The following is an 18,956-nucleotide window of genomic DNA, read 5'->3' on the forward strand; positions in this document are numbered from 1 at the left end:
ACATGAGAGGAATCCCCAGAGGAACTCGCATGGGGACTGGCCTTTCCTGAGGCCACCAGAGCGGGTCCCTGAGGTCCCCGTCGTAAGTCGAGAGCACCTGCCGCAACTCGAGAAAATCCAGGCGGTTTTGCCCTCCAGGCGAGATGAGGCCCATTTCCGCTGAGGCTTCTCGAGGCTAATCACATCTAACCACTGGAACTTCCAAAGGGTCCTTCACACCCTTGCTGCAACTCAAGAAGGTCCCCGACATACCCGTCTCCACTCAAGAGGAAGCACGTGGGTCCCGCACACATCCAGGGGAGCCCCGTTTCCGCCTCCTAGCTCGAGATGAGGGATCCTTTCCCTGTTTCGTAGGGAAAGAATTCCCGGCGTTCCCGTCGCATCTCAAGAGGAGGCGCTCTCCACAGGAAAGGCGAGAGGAACTCCAGGGTCGTGCCACCATTCCAAGAGTCCCCCAGATGTGTCAGTCCATTCCAGAGGAACCTGTTTTCCCTGCACTGCCTTGACGTTCAAGCCGAGGATCGACTCCCACCACGTGTGCACGTGGGACAGCCCTGGGGGAAAGCCTCTTGGGAAAGCCTCGTGGGAAAGACTCGAGGGAAAACCATAGATCCTTTGATCCACGCAGCGGACTGCGTGACACTGCTGCTACCGCTCTGGAGGAAAGCGCAAGTGCATGCCCGCATTCGAGACGAGGACTGACTCCCCTGGGGAGACTCCAGACGTACCCCAAGATCCATGTCAGCACTGGAGAGGAATCCTCAGGTTCCGGCCCCGACTCCACACAAGGTCTTAGGCCCCGGCATTGACGGGAGAGGAATCCCGAGACGCCCCCGAGGAACTCGCATGGGGACTGGCCTTTCCTGAGGCCACCAGAGCGGGTCCCTGAAGTCCCCGTCGTAAGTCGAGAGCACCTGCCGCAACTCGAGAAAATCCAGGAGGTTTTGCCCTCCAGGCGAGATGAGGCCCATTTCCGCTGAGGCTTCTCGAGGCCAATCACATCTAACCACTGGAACTTCCAAAGGGTCCTTCACACCATTGCTGCAACTCAAGAAGTTCCCCGACATACCCGTCTCCACTCGAGAGGAAGCACGTGGGGTCCCGCACACATCCAGGGGAGCCCCGTTTCCGCCTCCTAGATCGAGATGAGGGATCCTTTCCCTGTTTCGTAGGGAAAGAATTCCCGGCGTTCCCGTCGCATCTCAAGAGGAGGCGCTCTCCACAGGAAAGGCGAGAGGAACTCCAGGGTCGTGCCACCATTCCAAGAGTCCCCCAGATGTGTCAGTCCATTCCAGAGGAACCTGTTTTCCCTGCACTTGACGTTCAAGCCGAGGATCGACTCCCACCACGTGTGCACGTGGGACAGCCCTATGGGAAAGCCTCGTGGGAAAGCCTCGTGGGAAAGACTCGAGGGAAAACCATAGATCCTTTGATCCACGCGGGGAATGCGTGACACTGCTGCTACCGCTCTGGAGGAAAGCGCAAGTGCATGCCCGCATTCGAGACGAGGACTGACTCCCCTGGGGAGACTCCAGAAGTACCCCAAGATCCATGTCAGCACTGGAGAGGAATCCTCAGGTTCCGGCCCCGACTCCACACAAGGTCTTAGGCCCCGGCATCGACGGAAGAGGAATCCCGAGAGGCCCCCGAGGAACTCGCTTGGGGACTGGCCTTTCCTGAGGCCACCAGAGCGGGTCAATGAGGTCCCCGTCGTAAGTCGAGAGCACCTGCCGCAACTCGAGAAAATCCAGGAGGTTTTGCCCTCCAGGCGAGATGAGGCCCATTTCCGCTGAGGCTTCTCGAGGCTAATCACGTCTAACCACTGGAACTTCCAAAGGGTCCTTCACACCCTTGCTGCAACTCAAGAAGTTCCCCGACATACCCGTCTCCACTCGAGAGGCAGCACGTGGGGTCCCGCACACATCCAGGGGAGCCCCGTTTACGCCTCCTAGCTCGAGATGAGGGATCCTTTCCCTGTTTCGTAGGGAAAGAATTTCCAGCGTTCCCGTCGCATCTCAAGAGGAGGCGCTCTCCACAGGAAAGGCGAGAGGTACTCCAGGGTCGTGCCACCATTCCAAGAGTCCCCCAGATGTGTCAGTCCATTCCATAGGAACCTGTTTTTCCTGCACTGCCTTGACGTTCAAGCTGAGGATCGACTCCCACCACGTGTGCACGTGGGACAGCCCTATGGGAAAGCCTCGTGGGAAAGCCTCGTGGGAAAGACTCGAGGGAAAACCATAGATCCTTTCATCCACGCGGGGAATGCGTGACACTGCTGCTACCGCTCTGGAGGAAAGCGCAAGTGCATGCCCGCATTCGAGACGAGGACTGACTCCCCTGGGGAGACTCCAGAAGTACCCCAAGATCCATGTCAGCACTGGAGAGGAATCCTCAGGTTCCGGCCCCGACTCCACACAAGGTCTTAGGCCCCGGCATCGACGGGAGAGGAATCCCGAGAGGCCCCCGAGGAACTCGCTTGGGGACTGGCCTTTCCTGAGGCCACCAGAGCGGGTCCCTGAGGTCCCCGTCGTAAGTCGAGAGCACCTGCCGCAACTCGAGAAAATCCAGGAGGTTTTGCCCTCCAGGCGAGATGAGGCCCATTTCCTCTGAGGCTTCTCGAGGCCAATCACATCTAACCACTGGAACTTCCAAAGGGTCCTTCACACCATTGCTGCAACTCAAGAAGTTCCCCGACATACCCGTCTCCACTCGAGAGGAAGCACGTGGTGTCCCGCACACATCCAGGGGAGCCCCGTTTCGGCCTCCTAGCTCGAGATGAGGGATCCTTTCCCTGTTTCGTAGGGAAAGAATTCCGGGCGTTCCCGTCGCATCTCAAGAGGAGGCGCTCTCCACAGGAAAGGCGAGAGGAACTCCAGGGTCATGCCACCATTCCAAGAGTCCCCCAGATGTGTCAGTCCATTCCAGAGGAACCTGTTTTCCCTGCACTGCCTTGACGTTCAAGCCGAGGATCGACTCCCACCACGTGTGCACGTGGGACAGCCCTGTGGGAAAGCCTCGTGGGAAAGCCTCGTGGGAAAGACTCGAGGGAAAACCATAGATCCTTTGATCCACGCGGGGAATGCGTGACACTGCTGCTACCGCTCTGGAGGAAAGCGCAAGTGCATGCCCGCATTCGAGACGAGGACTGACTCCCCTGGGGAGACTCCAGAAGTACCCCAAGATCCATGTCAGCACTGGAGAGGAATCCTCAGGTTCCGGCCCCGACTCCACACAAGGTCTTAGGCCCCGGCATCGACGGGAGAGGAATCCCGAGAGGCCCCCGAGGAACTCGCTTGGGGACTGGCCTTTCCTGAGGCCACCAGAGCGGGTCAATGAGGTCCCCGTCGTAAGTCGAGAGCACCTGCCGCAACTCGAGAAAATCCAGGAGGTTTTGCCCTCCAGGCGAGATGAGGCCCATTTCCGCTGAGGCTTCTCGAGGCTAATCACGTCTAACCACTGGAACTTCCAAAGGGTCCTTCACACCCTTGCTGCAACTCAAGAAGTTCCCCGACATACCCGTATCCACTCGAGAGGCAGCACGTGGGGTCCCGCACACATCCAGGGGAGCCCCGTTTCCGCCTCCTAGCTCGAGATGAGGGATCCTTTCCCTGTTTCGTAGGGAAAGAATTTCCAGCGTTCCCGTCGCATCTCAAGAGGAGGCGCTCTCCACAGGAAAGGCGAGAGGAACTCCAGGGTCGTGCCACCATTCCAAGAGTCCCCCAGATGTGTCAGTCCATTCCATAGGAACCTGTTTTTCCTGCACTGCCTTGACGTTCAAGCTGAGGATCGACTCCCACCACGTGTGCACGTGGGACAGCCCTATGGGAAAGCCTCGTGGGAAAGCCTCGTGGGAAAGACTCGAGGGAAAACCATAGATCCTTTGATCCACGCGGGGAATGCGTGACACTGCTGCTACCGCTCTGGAGGAAAGCGCAAGTGCATGCCCGCATTCGAGACGAGGACTGACTCCCCTGGGGAGACTCCAGAAGTACCCCAAGATCCATGTCAGCACTGGAGAGGAATCCTCAGGTTCCGGCCCCGACTCCACACAAGGTCTTAGGCCCCGGCATCGACGGGAGAGGAATCCCGAGAGGCCCCCGAGGAACTCGCTTGGGGACTGGCCTTTCCTGAGGCCACCAGAGCGGGTCCCTGAGGTCCCCGTCGTAAGTCGAGAGCACCTGCCGCAACTCGAGAAAATCCAGGAGGTTTTGCCCTCCAGGCGAGATGAGGCCCATTTCCTCTGAGGCTTCTCGAGGCCAATCACATCTAACCACTGGAACTTCCAAAGGTTCCTTCACACCCTTGCTGCAACTCAATAAGTTCCCCAACATACCCGTCTCCACTCGAGAGGAAGCACGTGGTGTCCCGCACACATCCAGGGGAGCCCCGTTTCGGCCTCCTAGCTCGAGATGAGGGATCCTTTCCCTGTTTCGTAGGGAAAGAATTCCGGGCGTTCCCGTCGCATCTCAAGAGGAGGCGCTCTCCACAGGAAAGGCGAGAGGAACTCCAGGGTCATGCCACCATTCCAAGAGTCCCCCAGATGTGTCAGTCCATTCCAGAGGAACCTGTTTTCCCTGCACTGCCTTGACGTTCAAGCCGAGGATCGACTCCCACCACGTGTGCACGTGGGACAGCCCTGTGGGAAAGCCTCGTGGGAAAGCCTCGTGGGAAAGACTCGAGGGAAAACCATAGATCCTTTGATACACGCGGCGGAATGCGTGACACTGCTGCTACCGCTCTGGAGGAAAGCGCAAGTGCATGCCCGCATTCGATACGAGGACTGACTCCCCTGGGGAGACTCCAGAAGTACCCCAAGATCCATGTCAGCACTGGAGAGGAATCCTCAGGTTCCGGCCCCGACTCCACACAAGGTCTTAGGCCCCGGCATCGACGGGAGAGGAATCCCGAGAGGCCCCCGAGGAACTCGCATGGGGACTGGCATTTCCTGAGGCCACCAGAGCGGGTCCCTGAGGTCCCCGTCGTAAGTCGAGAGCACCTGCCGCAACTCGAGAAAATCCAGGAGGTTTTGCCCTCCAGGCGAGATGAGGCCCATTTCCGCTGAGGCTTCTCGAGGCTAATCACGTCTAACCACTGGAACTTCCAAAGGGTCCTTCACACCCTTGCTGCAACTCAAGCAGTTCCCCGACATACCCGTCTCCACTCGAGAGGAAGCACGTGGTGTCCCGCACACATCCAGGGGAGCCCCGTTTCCGCCTCCTAGCTCGAGATGAGTGATCCTTTCCCTCTTTCGTAGGGAAAGAATTCCCGGCGTTCCCGTCGCATCTCAAGAGGAGGCGCTCTCCACAGGAAAGGCGAGAGGAACTCCAGGTTCGTGCCACCATTCCAAGAGTCCCCCAGATGAGTCAGTCCATTCCAGAGGAACCTGTTTTCCCTGCACTGCCTTGACGTTCAAGCCGAGGATCGAGTCCCACCACGTGTGCACGTGGGACATCCCTGTGGGAAAGCCTCGTGGGAAAGCCTCGTGGGAAAGACTCGAGGGAAAACCATAGATCCTTTAATCCACTCGGCGGACTGCGTGACACTGCTGCTACCGCTCTGGAGGAAAGCGCAATGCATGCCCGCATTCGAGACGAGGACTGACTCCCCTGGGGAGACTCCAGAAGTACCCCAAGATCCATGTCAGCACTGGAGAGGAATCCTCAGGTTCCGGCCCCGACTCCACACAATGTCTTAGGCCCCGGCATCGACGGGAGAGGAATCCCGAGAGGCCCCCGAGGAACTCGCATGGGGACTGGCCTTTCCTGAGGCCACCAGAGAGGTTCCCTGAGGTCCCCGTCGTAAGTCGAGAGCACCTGCCGCAACTCGAGAAATTCCAGGAGGTTTTGCCCTCAAGGCGAGATGAGGCCCATTTCCGCTGAGGCTTCTCGAGGCCAATCACATCTAACCACTGGAACTTCCAAAGGGTCCTTCACACCATTGCTGCAACTCAAGAAGTTCCCCGACATACCCGTCTCCACTCGAGAGGAAGCACGTGGGGTCCCGCACCCATCCAGGGAAGCCCCGTTTCCGCCTCCTAGCTCGAGATGAGGGATCCTTTCCCTGTTTCGTAGGGAAAGAATTCCGGGCGTTCCCGTCGCATCTCAAGAGGATGCGCTCTCCACAGGAAAGGCGAGAGGAACTCCAGGGTCGTGACACCATTCCAAGAGTCCCCCAGATGTGTCAAACCATTCCAGAGGAACCTGCTTTCCCTGCACTGCCTTGACGTTCAAGCCGAGGATCGACTCCCACCACGTGAGCACGTGGGATAGCCCTGTGGGAAAGCCTCGTGGGAAAGCCTCGTGGGAAAGACTCGAGGGAAAAGCATAGATCCTTTGATCCACGCGGCGGACCGCGTGACACTGCTGCTACCGCTCTGGAGGAAAGCGCAAGTGCATGCCCGCATTCGAGACGAGGACTGACTCCCCTGGGGAGACTCCAGAAGTACCCCAAGATCCATGTCAGCACTGGAGAGGAATCCTCAGGTTCCGGCCCCGACTCCACACAAGGTCTTAGGCCCCGGCATCGACGGGGGAGGAATCCCGAGAGGCCCCCGAGGAACTCGCATGGGGACTGGCCTTTCCTGAGGCCACCAGAGCGGGTCCCTGAGGTCCCCGTCGTAAGTCGAGAGCACCTGCCGCAACTCGAGAAAATCCTGGACGTTTTGCCCTCCAGGCGAGATGAGGCCCATTTCCGCTGAGGCTTCTCGAGGCTAATCACGTCTAACCACTGGAACTTCCAAAGGGTCCTTCACACCCTTGCTGCAACTCAAGAAGTTCCCCGACATACCCGTCTCCACTCGAGAGGCAGCACGTGGGGTCCCGCACACATCCAGGGGAGCTCCGTTTACGCCTCCTAGCTCGAGATGAGGGATCCTTTCCCTGTTTCGTAGGGAAAGAATTTCCAGCGTTCCCGTCGCATCTCAAGAGGAGGCGCTCTCCACAGGAAAGGCGAGAGGAACTCCAGGGTCGTGCCACCATTCCAAGAGTCCCCCAGATGTGTCAGTCCATTCCATAGGAACCTGTTTTTCCTGCACTGCCTTGACGTTCAAGCCGAGGATCGACTCCCACCACGTGTGCACGTGGGACAGCCCAATGGGAAAGCCTCGTGGGAAAGCCTCGTGGGAAAGACTCGAGGGAAAACCATAGATCCTTTGATCCACGCGGGGAATGCGTGACACTGCTGCTACCGCTCTGGAGGAAAGCGCAAGTGCATGCCCGCATTCGAGACGAGGACTGACTCCCCTGGGGAGACTCCAGAAGTACCCCAAGATCCATGTCAGCACTGGAGAGGAATCCTCAGGTTCCGGCCCCGACTCCACACAAGGTCTTAGGCCCCGGCATCGACGGGAGAGGAATCCCGAGAGGCCCCCGAGGAACTCGCTTGGGGACTGGCCTTTCCTGAGGCCACCAGAGCGGGTCCCTGAGGTCCCCGTCGTAAGTCGAGAGCACCTGCCGCAACTCGAGAAAATCCAGGAGGTTTTGCCCTCCAGGCGAGATGAGGCCCATTTCCGCTGAGGCTTCTCGAGGCCAATCACATCTAACCACTGGAACTTCCAAAGGTTCCTTCACACCCTTGCTGCAACTCAATAAGTTCCCCAACATACCCGTCTCCACTCGAGAGGAAGCACGTGGTGTCCCGCACACATCCAGGGGAGCCCCGTTTCCGCCTCCTAGCTCGAGATGAGGGATCCTTTCCCTGTTTCGTAGGGAAAGAATTCCCGGCGTTCCCGTCGCATCTCAAGAGGAGGCGCTCTCCACAGGAAAGGCGAGAGGAACTCCAGGGTCATGCCACCATTCCAAGAGTCCCCCAGATGTGTCAGTCCATTCCAGAGGAACCTGTTTTCCCTGCACTGCCTTGACGTTCAGGCCGAGGATCGACTCCCACCACGTGTGCACGTGGGACAGCCCTGTGGGAAAGCCTCGTGAGAAAGCCTCGTGGGAAAGACTCGAGGGAAAACCATAGATCCTTTGATCCACGCGGCGGACTGCGTGACACTGCTGCTACCGCTCTGGAGGAAAGCGCAAGTGCATGCCCGCATTCGAGACGAGGACTGACTCCCCTGGGGAGACTCCAGAAGTACCCCAAGATCCATGTCAGCACTGGAGAGGAATCCTCAGGTTCCGGCCCCGACTCCACACAAGGTCTAAGGCCCCGGCATCGACGGGAGAGGAATCCCGAGAGGCCCCCGAGGAACTGGCATGGGGACTGGCCTTTCCTGAGGCCACCAGAGCGGGTCCCTGAGGTCCCCGTCGTAAGTCGAGAGCACCTGCCGCAACTCGAGAAAATCCAGGAGGTTTTGCCCTCCAGGCGAGATGAGGCCCATTTCCGCTGAGGCTTCTCGAGGCTAATCACGTCTAACCAGTGGAACTTCCAAAGGGTCCTTCACACCCTTGCTGCAACTCAAGAAGTTCCCCGACATACCCGTCTCCACTCGAGAGGAAGCACGTGGGTCCCGCACACATCCAGGGGAGCCCTGTTTCCGCCTCCTAGTTCGAAATGAGGGATACTTTCCCTGTTTCGTAGGGAAAGAATTCCCGGCGTTCCCGTCGCATTTCAAGAGGAGGCGCTCTCCACAGGAAAGGCGAGAGGAACTCCAGGGTCGAGACACCATTCCAAGAGTCCCCCAGATGAGTCAGTCCATTCCAGAGGAACCTGTTTTCCCTGCACTGCCTTGACGTTCAAGCCGAGGATCGACTCCCACCACGTGTGCACGTGGGACAGCCCTGTGGGAAAGCCTCGTGGGAAAGCCTCGTGGGAAAGACTCGAGGGAAAACCATAGATCCTTTGATCCACGCGGCGGACTGCGTGACACTGCTGCTACCGCTCTGGAGGAAAGTGCAAGTGCATGCCCGCATTCGGGACGAGGACTGACTCCCCTGGGGAGACTCCAGAAGTACCCCAAGATCCATGTCAGCACTGGAGAGGAATCCTCAGGTTCCGGCCCCGACTCCACACAAGGTCTTAGGCCCCGGCATCGACGGGAGAGGAATCCCGAGAGGCCCCCGAGGAACTCGCATGGGGACTGGCCTTTCCTGAGGCCACCAGAGCGGGTCCCTGAGGTCCCCGTCGTAAGTCGAGAGCACCTGCCGCAACTCGAGAAAATCCAGGAGGTTTTGCCCTCCAGGCGAGATGAGGCCCATTTCCGCTGAGGCTTCTCGAGGCCAATCACATCTAACCACTGGAACTTCCAAAGGGTCCTTCACACCCTTGCTGCAACTCAAGAAGTTCCCCGACATACCCGTCTCCACTCGAGAGGAAGCACGTGGGGTCCCGCACACATCCAGGGGAGCCCCGTTTCCGCCTCCTAGCTCGAGATGAGGGATCCTTTCCCTGTTTCGTAGGGAAAGAATTCCGGGCGTTCCCGTCGCATCTCAAGAGGAGGCGCTCTCCACAGGAAAGGCGAGAGGAACTCCAGGGTCGTGCCACCATTCCAAGAGTCCCCCAGATGTGTCAGTCCATTCCAGAGGAACCTGTTTTCCCTGCACTGCCTTGACGTTCAAGCCGAGGATCGACTCCCACCACGTGTGCACGTGGGACAGCCCTGTGGGAAAGCCTCGTGGGAAAGCCTCGTGGGAAAGACTCGAGGGAAAACCATAGATCCTTTGATCCACGCGGCGGACTGCGAGACACTGCTGCTACCGCTCTGGAGGAAAGCGCAAGTGCATGCCCGCATTCGAGACGAGGACTGACTCCCCTGGGGAGACTCCAGAAGAACCCCAAGATCCATGTCAGCACTGGAGAGGAATCCTCAGGTTCCGGCCCCGACTCCACACAAGGTCTTAGGCCCCGGCATCGACGGGAGAGGAATCCCGAGAGGCCCCCGAGGAACTCGCATGGGGACTGGCCTTTCCTGAGGCCACCAGAGCGGGTCCCTGAGGTCCCCGTCGTAAGTCGAGAGCACCTGCCGCAACTCGAGAAAATCCAGGAGGTTTTGCCCTCCAGGCGAGATGAGGCCCATGTCCGCTGAGGCTTCTCGAGGCCAATCACGTCTAACCACTGAAACTTCCAAAGGGTCCTTCACACCCTTGCTGCAACTCAAGAAGGTCCCCGACATACCCGTCTCCACTCGAGAGGAAGCACGTGGGGTCCCGCACACATCCTGGGGAGCCCCGTTTCCGCCTCCTAGCTCGAGATGAGGGATCCTTTCCCTGTTTCGTAGGGAAAGAATTCCCGGCGTTCCCGTCGCATCTCAAGAGGAGGCGCTCTCCACAGGAAAGGCGAGAGGAACTCCAGGGTCATGCCACCATTCCAAGAGTCCCCCAGATGTGTCAGTCCATTCCAGAGGAACCTGTTTTCCCTGCACTGCCTTGACGTTCAGGCCGAGGATCGACTCCCACCACGTGTGCACGTGGAACAGCCCTGTGGGAAAGCCTCGTGGGAAAGCCTCGTGGGAAAGACTCGAGGGAAAACCACAGATCCTTTGATCCACGCGGCGGACTGCGTGACACTGCTGCTACCGCTCTGGAGGAAAGCGCAAGTGCATGCCCGCATTCGAGACGAGGACTGACTCCCCTGGGGAGACTCCAGAAGTACCCCAAGATCCATGTCAGCACTGGAGAGGAATCCTCAGGTTCCGGCCCCGACTCCACACAAGGTCTTAGGCCCCGGCATCGACGGGAGAGGAATCCCGAGAGGCCCCCGAGGAACTCGCATGGGGACTGGCCTTTACTGAGGCCACCAGAGCGGGTCCCTGAGGTCCCCGTCGTAAGTCGAGAGCACCTGCCGCAACTCGAGAAAATCCAGGAGGTTTTGCCCTCCAGGCGAGATGAGGCCCATTTCCGCTGAGGCTTCTCGAGGCCAATCACATCTAACCACTGGAACTTCCAAAGGGTCCTTCACACCCTTGCTGCAACTCAAGAAGTTCCCCGACATACCCGTCTCCACTCGAGAGGAAGCACGTGGGGTCCCGCACACATCCAGGGGAGCCCCGTTTCCGCCTCCTAGCTCGAGATGAGGGATCTTTCCCTGTTTCGTAGGGGAAGAATTCCCGGCGTTCCCGTCGCATCTCAAGAGGAGGCGCTCTCCACAGGAAAGGCGAGAGGAACTCCAGGGTCGTGCCACCATTCCAAGAGTCCCCCAGATGTGTCAGTCCATTCCAGAGGAACCTGTTTTCCCTGCACTGCCTTGACGTTCAAGCCGAGGATCGAGTCCCACCACGTGTGCACGTGGGACAGCCCTGTGGGAAAGCCTCGTGGGAAAGCCTCGTGGGAAAGACTCGAGGGAAAATCATAGATCCTTTGATCCACGCGGCGGACTGCGTGACACTGCTGCTACTGCTCTGGAGGAAAGCGCAAGTGCATGCCCGCATTCGAGACGAGGACTGACTCCCCTGGGGAGACTCCAGAAGTACACCAAGATCCATGTCAGCACTGGAGAGGAATCCTCAGGTTCCGGCCGCGACTCCACACAAGGTCTTAGGCCCCGGCATCGAAGGGAGAGGGAATCCGAGAGGCCCCCGAGGAACTCGCATGGGGACTGGCTTTTCCTGAGGCCACCAGAGCGGGTCCCTGAGGTCCCCGTCGTAAGTCGAGATCACCTGCCGCAACTCGAGAAAATCCAGGAGGTTTTGCCCTCCAGGCGAGATGAGGCTCATTTCCACTGATGCTTCTCGAGGCTAATCACGTCTAAACACTGGAACTTCCAAAGGGTCCTTCACACCCTTGCTGCAACTCAAGAAGTTCCCCGACATACCCGTCTCCACTCGAGAGGAAGCACGTGGTGTCCCGCACACATCCAGGGGAGCCCCGATTCCGCCTCCTAGCTCGAGATGAGGGATCCTTTCCCTGTTTCGTAGGGAAAGAATTCCCGGCGTTCCCGTCGCATCTCAAGAGGAGGCGCTCTCCACAGGAAAGGCGAGAGGAACTCCAGGGTCGTGCCACCATTCCAAGAGTCCCCCAGATGTGTCAGTCCATTCCAGAGGAACCTGTTTTCCCTGCACTGCCTTGACGTTCAAGCCGAGGATCGACTCCCACCACGTGTGCACGTGGGACAGCCCTGTGGGAAAGCCTCGTGGGAAAGCCTCGTGGGAAAGACTCGAGGGAAAACCATAGATCCTTTGATCCACGCGGTGGACTGCGTGACACTGCTGCTACCGCTCTGGAGGAAAGCGCAAGTGCATGCCCGCATTCGAGATGAGGACTGACTCCCCTGGGGAGACTCCAGAAGTACCCCAAGATCCATGTCAGCACTGGAGAGGAATCCTCAGGTTCCGGCCCCGACTCCACACAAGGTCTTAGGACCCGGCATCGACGGGAGAGGAATCCCGAGACGCCCCCGAGGAACTCGCATGGGGACTGGCCTTTCCTGAAGCCACCAGAGCGGGTCCCTGAGGTCCCCGTCGTAAGTCGAGAGCACCTGCCGCAACTCGAGAAAATCCAGGAGGTTTTGCCCTCCAGGCGAGATGAGGCCCATTTCCGCTGAGGCTTCTCGAGGCCAATCACATCTAACCACTGGAACTTCCAAAGGGTCCTTCACACCCTTGCTGCAAGTCCAGAAGTTCCCCGACATAACCGTCTGCACTCGAGAGGAAGCACGTGGTGTCCCGCACACATCCAGGGGAGCCCCGTTTCCGCCTCCTAGTTCAAGATGAGGGATCCTTTCCCTGTTTCGTAGGGAAAGAATTTCCGGCGTTCCCATCCCATCTCAAGAGGTGGCGCTCTCCACAGGAAAGGCGAGAGGAACTCCAGGGTCATGCCACCATTCCAAGAGTCCCCCAGATGTGTCAGTCCATTCCAGAGGAACCTGTTTTCCCTGCACTGCCTTGACGTTCAAGCCGAGGATCGACTCCCACCACGTGTGCACGTGGGACAGCCCTGTGGGAAAGCCTCGTGGGAAAGCCTCGTGGGAAAGACTCGAGGGAAAACCATAGATCCTTTGATCCACGCGGCGGATTGCGTGACACTGCTGCTACCGCTCTGGAGGAAAGCGCAAGTGCATGCCCGCATTCGAGACGAGGACTGACTCCCCTGGGGAGACTCCAGAAGTACCCCAAGATCCATGTCAGCACTGGAGAGGAATCCTCAGGTTCCGGCCCCGACTCCACACAAGGTCTTAGGCCCCGGCATCGTCGGGAGAGGAATCCCGAGAGGCCCCCGAGGAACTCGCATGGGGACTGGCCTTTCATGAGGCCACCAGAGCGGGTCCCTGAGGTCCCCGTCGTAAGTCGAGAGCACCTGCCGCAACTCGAGAAAATCCAGGAGGTTTTGCCCTCCAGGCGAGATGAGGCCCATTTCCGCTGAGGCTTCTCGAGGCCAATCACATCTAACCACTGGAACTTCCAAAGGGTCCTTCACACCCTTGCTGCAACTCAAGAAGTTCCCCGACATACCCGTCTCCACTCGAGAGGAAGCACGTGGGGTCCCGCACACATCCAGGGGAGCCCCGTTTCCGCCTCCTAGCTCGAGATGAGGGATCCTTTCCCTGTTTCGTAGGGAAAGAATTCCCGGCGTTCCCGTCGCATCTCAAGAGGTGGCGCGCTCCACAGGAAAGGCGAGAGGAACTCCAGGGTCGTGACACCATTCCAAGAGTCCCCCAGATGTGTCAGTCCATTCCAGAGGAACCTGTTTTCCCTGCACTGCCTTGACGTTCAAGCCGAGGATCGACTCCCACCACGTGTGCACTTGGGACAGCCCTGTGGGAAAGCCTCGTGGGAAAGCCTCGTGGGAAAGACTCGAGGGAAAACCATAGATCCTTTGATCCACGCGGCGGACTGCGTGACACTGCTGCTACCGCTCTGGAGGAAAGCGCAAGTGCATGCCCGCATTCGAGACGAGGACTGACTCCCCTGGGGAGACTCCAGAATTACCCCAAGATCCATGTCAGCACTGGAGAGGAATCCTCAGGTTCCGACCCCGACTCCACACAAGGTCTTAGGCCCCGGCATCGACGGGAGAGGAATCCCGAGAGGCCCCCGAGGAACTCGCATGGGGACTGGCCTTTCCTGAGGCCACCAGAGCGGGTCCCTGAGGTCCCCGTCGTAAGTCGAGAGCACCTGCTGCAACTCGAGAAAATCCAGGAGGTTTTGCCCTCCAGGCGAGATGAGGCCCATTTCCGCTGAGGCTTCTCGAGGCCAATCACATCTAACCACTGGAACTTCCAAAGGGTCCTTCACACCCTTGCTGCAACTCAAGAAGTTCCCCGACATACCCGTCTCCACTCGAGAGGAAGCACGTGGGGTCCCGCACACACCAGGGGAGCCCCGTTTCCGCCTCCTAGCTCGAGATGAGGGATCCTTTCCCTGTTTCGTAGGGAAAGAATTCCCGGCGTTCCCGTCGCATCTCAAGAGGAGGCCCTCTCCACAGGAAAGGCGAGAGGAACTCCAGGGTCGTGCCACCATTCCAAGAGTCCCCCAGATGTGTCAGTCCATTCCAGAGGAAACTGTTTTCCCTGCACTGCCTTGACGTTCAAGCCGAGGATCGACTCCCACCACGTGTGCACGTGGGACAGCCCTGTGGGAAAGCCTCGTGGGAAAGCCTCATGGGAAAGACTCGAGGGAAAACCATAGATCCTTTGATCCACGCGGCGGACTGCGTGACACTGCTGCTACCGCTCTGGAGGAAAGCGGAAGTGCATGCCCGCATTCGAGACGAGGACTGACTCCCCTGGGGAGACTCCAGAAGTACACCAAGATCCATGTCAGCACTGGAGAGGAATCCTCAGGTTCCGGCCCCGACTCCACACAAGGTCTTAGGCCCCGGCATCGACGGGAGAGGAATCCCGAGAGGCCCCCGAGGAACTCGCATGGGGACTGGCCTTTCCTGAGGCCACCAGAGCGGGTCCCTAAGGTCCCCGTCGTAAGTCGAGAGCACCTGCCGCAACTCGAGAAAATCCAGGAGGTTTTCACCTCCAGGCGAGATGAGGCCCATTTCCGCTGAGGCTTCTCGAGGCCAATCACGTCTAACCACTTGAACTTCCAAAGGGTCCTTCACACCCTTGCTACAACTCAAGAAGTTCCCCGACATACCCGTCTCCACTCGAGAGGAAGCACGTGGTGTCCCGCACACATCCAGGGGAGCCCCGTTTCCGCCTCCTAGCTCGAGATGAGGGATCCTTTCCCTGTTTCGTAGGGAAAGAACTCCCGGCGTTCTCGTCGCATCTCAAGAGGAGGCGCTCTCCACAGGAAAGGCGAGAGGAACTCCAGGGTCGTGCCACCATTCCAAGAGTCCACCAGATGTGTCAGTCCATTCCAGAGGAACCTGTTTTCCCTGCACTGCCTTGACGTTCAAGACGAGGATCGACTACCACCACGTGTGCACGTGGGACAGCCCTGTGGGAAAGCCTCGTGGGAAAGCCTCGTGGGAAAGACTCGAGGGAAAACCATAGATCCTTTGATCCACGCGGCGGACTGCGTGACACTGCTGCTACCGCTCTGGAGGAAAGCGCAAGTGCATGCCCGCATTCGAGACGAGGACTGACTCCCCTGGGGAGACTCCAGAAGTACCCCAAGATCCATGTCAGCACTGGAGAGGAATCCTCAGGTTCCGGCCCCGACTCCACACAAGGTCTTAGGCCCCGGCATCGACGGGAGAGTGATCCCGAGAGGCCCCCGAGGAACTCGCATGGGGACTGGCCTTTCCTGAGGCCACCAGTGCGGGTCCCTGAGGTCCCCGTCGTAAGTCGAGAGCACCTGCCGCAACTCGAGAAAATCCAGGAGGTTTTGCCCTCCAGGCGAGATGAGGCCCATTTCCGCTGAGGCTTCTCGAGGCCAATCACATCTAACCACTGGAACTTCCAAAGGGTCCTTCACACCCTTGCTGCAACTCAAGAAGTTCCCCGACATACCCGTCTGCACTCGAGAGGAAGCACGTGATGTCCCGCACACATCCAGGGGAGCCCCGTTTCCGCCTCTTAGCTCGAGATGAGGGATCTTTCCCTGTTTCGTAGGGAAAGAATTCCCGGCGTTCCTGTCGCATCTCAAGAGGAGGCGCTCTCCACAGGAAAGGCGAGAGGAACTCCAGGGTCGTGCCACCATTCCAAGAGTCCCCCAGATGTGTCAGTCCGTTCCAGAGGAACCTGTTTTCCCTGCACTGCCTTGACGTTCAAGCCGAGGATCGACTCCCACCACGTGTGCACGTGGGACAGCCCTGTGGGAAAGCCTCGTGGGAAAGCCTCGTGGGAAAGACTCGAGGGAAAACCATAGATCCTTTGATCCACGAGGCGGACTGCGTGACACTGCTGCTACCGCTCTGGAGGAAAGCGCAAGTGCATGCCCGCATTCGAGACGAGGACTTATTCCCCTGGGGAGACTCCAGAAGTACCCCAAGATCCATGTCAGCACTGGAGCGGAATCCTCAGGTTCCGGCCCCGACTCCACACAAGGTCTTAGGCCCCGGAATCGACGGGAGAGGAATCCCGAGAGGCCCCCGAGGAACTCGCATGGGGACTGGCCTTTCCTGAGGCCACCAGAGCGGGTCCCTGAGGTCCCTCTCGTAAGTCGAGAGCACCTGCCGCTACTCGAGAAAATCCTGGAGGTTTTGCCCTACAGGCGAGATGAGGCCCATTTCCGCTGAGGCTTCTCGAGGCCAATCACGTCTAACCACTGGAACTTCCAAAGGGTCCTTCACACCCTTGCTGCAACTCAAGAAGTTCCCCGACATACCCGTCTCCACTCGAGAGGAAGCACGTGGTGTCCCGCACACATCCAGGGGAGCCCCGTTTCCGCCTCCTAGCTCGAGATGAGGGATCCTTTCCCTGTTTCGTAGGGAAAGAACTCCCGGCGTTCCCGTCGCATCTCAAGAGGAGGCGCTCTCCACAGGAAAGGCGAGAGGAACTCCAGGGTCGTGACACCATTCCAAGAGTCCCCCAGATGTGTCAGTCCATTCCAGAGGAACCTGTTTTCCCTGCACTGCCTTGACGTTCAAGCCGAGGATCGACTCCCACCACGTGTGCACGTGGGACAGCCCTGTGGGAAAGCCTCGTGGGAAAGCCTCGTGGGAAAGACTCGAGGGAAAACCATAGATCCTTTGATCCACGCGGCGGACTGCGTGACACTGCTGCTACCGCTCTGGAGGAAAGCGCAAGTGCATGCCCGCATTCGAGACGAGGACTGACTCCCCTGGGGAGACTCCAGAAGTACCCCAAGATCCATGTCAGCACTGGAGAGGAATCCTCAGGTTCCGGCCCCGACTCCACACAAGGTCTTAGGCCCCGGCATCGACGGGAGAGGAATCCCGAGAGGCCCCCGAGGAACTCGCATGGGGACGGGCCTTTCCTGAGGTCACCAGAGCGGGTCCCTGAGGTCCCCGTCGTAAGTCGAGAGCACCTGCTGCAACTCGAGAAAATCCAGGAGGTTTTGCCCTCCAGGCGAGATGAGGCCCTTTTCCGCTGAGGCTTCTCGAGGCCAATCACATCTAACCACTGGAACTTCCAAAGGGTCCTTCACACCATTGCTGCAACTCAAGAAGTTCCCCGACATACCCGTCTCCACTCGAGAGGAAGCACGTGGGGTCCCGCACACATCCAGGGGAGCCCCGTTTCCGCCTCGTAGCTCGAGATGAGGGATCCTTTCCCTGTTTCGTAGGGAAAGAATTCCCGGCGTTCCCGTCGCATCTCAAGAGGAGGCACTCTCCACAGGAAAGGCAAGAGGAACTCCAGGGTCGTGCCACCATTCCAAGAGTCCCCCAGATGTGTCAGTCCATTCCAGAGGAACCTGTTTTCCCTGCACTGCCTTGACGTTCAAGCCGATGATCGAGTCCCACCACGTGTGCACGTGGGATAGCCCTGTGGGAAAGCCTCCTGGGAAAGCCTCGTGGGAAGGACTCGAGGGAAAACCATAGATCCTTTGATCCACGCGGCGGACTGCGTGACACTGCTGCTACCGCTCTGGAGGAAAGCGCAAGTGCATGCCCGCATTCGAGACGACGACTGACTCCCCTGGGGAGACTCCAGAAGTACCCCAAGATCCATGTCAACACTGGAGAGGAATCCTCAGGTTCCGGCCCCGACTCCGCACAAGGTCTTAGGCCCCGGCATCGACGGGAGAGGAATCCCGAGAGGCCCCCGAGGAACTCGCATGGGGACTGGCCTGTCCTGAGGCCACCAGAGCGGGTCCCTGAGGTCCCCGTCGTAAGTCGAGAGCACCTGCCGCAACTCGAGAAAATCCAGGAGGTTTTGCCCTCCAGGCGAGATGAGGCCCATTTCCGCTGAGGCTTCTCGAGGCCAATCACATCTAACCACTGGAACTTCCAAAGGGTCCTTCACACCCTTGCTGCAACTCAAGAAGTTCCCCGACATACCCGTCTGCACTCGAGAGGAAGCACGTGGTGTCCCGCACACATCCAGGGGAGCCCCGTTTCCGCCTCCTAGCTCGAGATGAGGGATCCTTTACCTGTTTCGTAGGGAAAGAATTCCCGGCGTTCCCGTCGCATCTCAAGAGGAGGCGCTCTCCACAGGAAAGGCGAGAGGAACTCCAGGGTCATGCCACCATTCCAAGAGTCCCCCAGATGTGTCAGTCCATTCCAGAGGAACCTGTTTTCCCTGCACTGCCTTGACGTTCAAGCAGAGGATCGACTCCCACCACGTGTGCACGTGGGACAGCCCTGTGGGAAAGCCTCGTGGGAAAGCCTCGTGGGAAAGACTCGAGGGAAAACCATAGATCCTTTGATCCACGCGGCGGACTGCGTGACACTGCTGCTACCGCTCTGGAGGAAAGCACAAGTGCATGCCCGCATTCGAGACGAGGACTGACTCCCCTGGGGAGACTCCAGAAGTACCCCAAGATCCATGTCAGCACTGGAGAGGAATCCTCAGGTTCCGGCCCCGACTCCACACAAGGTCTTAGGCCCCGGCATCGACGGGAGAGGAATCCCGAGACGCCCCCGAGGAACTCGCATGGGGACTGGCCTTTCCTGAGGCCACCAGAGCGGGTCCCTGAGGTCCCCGTCGTAAGTCGAGAGCACCTGCCGCAACTCGAGAAAATCCAGGAGGTTTTGCCCTCCAGGCGAGATGAGGCCCATTTC

The sequence above is a fragment of the Ovis canadensis genome, chromosome 17, assembly GCF_042477335.2.
Source record: "Ovis canadensis isolate MfBH-ARS-UI-01 breed Bighorn chromosome 17, ARS-UI_OviCan_v2, whole genome shotgun sequence".
Taxonomy (NCBI): Eukaryota; Metazoa; Chordata; class Mammalia; order Artiodactyla; family Bovidae; genus Ovis; species Ovis canadensis.